The following is a 2,010-nucleotide window of genomic DNA, read 5'->3' on the forward strand; positions in this document are numbered from 1 at the left end:
TTCGGAATGTCTTAGCTGTGGCATGGCAAGGAGAAAAAAAAATATTACGAACATGTGAGTACAATAAGCTAGAATCATGAATAACATTACAAATGTTAAGATATTAGGTTACAAAATGTACAGTATAATGCTCTGGTTTGTGTTTTGCACAGGAAGTCTTTGCACAGAAAGGGGGCACACATACATTTTGCCAAATGCTGTACAATGTAGGTAAATACTATACAGTGTGTATAAAAAAGAATAATCATAACTACTATATTATTTGAGATATGTGAGTGAACAACGTACTGTCGGAAAGAGCAAGCTCTCGAGTTTTACATGGTTCCCGTTAGGTAGCAGCGGTAGTGTGCGCCCACTTCAGTTATAAAAAAATGGCTCTGAGCGCTATGCGACTTAACTTCTGAGGTCATCAGTCGCCTAGAACTTAGAACTAATTAAACCTAACTAACCTAAGGACATCACACACAGCCATGCCCGAGGCAGGATTCGAACCTGCGACCGTAGCGGTCCAGACTGTAGCGCCTAGAACCGCACGGCCACTACGGCAGGCACTTCAGTTATAGTAAAAATGGTGTCAGAACAAGCACAGAGCACTAGACGATGGCATGAGCAATTCCGAGAAGCAGCTTGTTTGCGTAAAGGCAAATCGCCGGTCCGTCCCCGAGTGTGTGACACAGACGTCGAACGCAGCCGCTATAGTTTCACAAGGAGTCCGCAGAAACCCGTTCGCTGTGCAGTTCGACAGTACATCGTGCCCACGATGTCCGTCTGGCGTGTGTTGTGTCGACGTTTACACATGGAACCATACAAAATTCAGCTACTGCAAGCTCTTCGTCAAGGTGACAAACAAAAACGTGTGGAGTATTTTAATTTTGTTCTTGGCAACATGGAGGATGACAGTTTTCTTCCACACTAAGTGCTTAGTGACGAGCCCACATTCAATTTAAATGGAAAGGTGAACCATCATAATGTGAGAATATGGGGTATGGAATAACCACATCAAGTTGTACAACATGAGAAGGACTCTCCAAAATTTAATGTTTTTTGTGCAGTTTTACGGGTAAAGATGTATGGTCCATTTTTCTTAGCCGAGAGCATTGTTACAGGGAACACATATCTCGATATGCTTGAGAACTTTCTTTTCCGACAGTGCAGACTGTTTCTAACGACTTCACTTACCAGCAGGGTGGGGCACCACCATACTGGCATGTGGAGTGCGGGAATTTTTAAACCAAAGGATTACTGAACGCTGGCCGGAGTGGCCGAGCGGTTCTAGGCGCTATAGTCTGGAGCCGCGCGACCGGTACGGTCGCAGGTTCGAACCCTGCCTTGGCCATGGATGTATGTGATGTCCTTAAGTTAGTTAGGTTTAAGTTGTTCTGAGTTCTAGGGGACTGATGACCTCAGCAGTTAAGTCCCATAGTGCTCAGAGCCATTTGAACCATTAGTGAACGATGTATTCGTCGCAATGGACCAAATGATTCAGCCTTACATTACTGGCCTCCAAGGTCAGCAGACCTGAAACTTCCTGGCAGATTAAAACTGTGTGCACCGACCGAGACTCGAACTCGGGACCTTTGCCTTTCGCGGGCAAGAGCTCTACCATCTGAGCTACCGAAGCACGACTCACGCCCGGTCCTCACAGCTTTACTTCTGCCAGTACCTCGTCTCCTACCTTCCAAGCTTTACAGAAGCTCTCCTGCAGAGTGAAAATCTCATTCTGTCAGAAGACCTGATTGTATGTGATTATTTATTGTGGAAGTTTATAAGAGACTCCGTGTATGTGCCTGTCTTACCAAAAAGATGAATGATCTGAGACATCGCTTAACAGCAGATGTGGAAGCTGTAACTCAAGACATGCTCGCTGCTGTGTGGCAACAATTTGAATACCGCATGAACATATGCTGTGCATCTCAATGAAAAGGTACGAAAAAAAATTTTTTTTGAGTTCCTGTTGATCAAAAACCAAAATTCATTGTATATGTTTACTAGTTTCAGTTATATATATAT

At 44.2% G+C, this 2,010-nt stretch overlaps 1 non-coding gene across 1 annotated transcript; it reads right to left on the bottom strand.

Annotated features, from left to right (window-relative positions):
• Nucleotides 1–1,547: 1,547 nt before the first annotated feature.
• On the bottom strand, nt 1,548–1,621 carry Trnas-cga. The gene has a single exon. It is a non-coding gene; the product is annotated as a tRNA-Ser (tRNA).
• Nucleotides 1,622–2,010: the final 389 nt, after the last annotated feature.

The sequence above is a fragment of the Schistocerca americana genome, chromosome 7 (genome assembly GCF_021461395.2).
Source record: "Schistocerca americana isolate TAMUIC-IGC-003095 chromosome 7, iqSchAmer2.1, whole genome shotgun sequence".
Classification (NCBI taxonomy): Eukaryota; Metazoa; Arthropoda; class Insecta; order Orthoptera; family Acrididae; genus Schistocerca; species Schistocerca americana.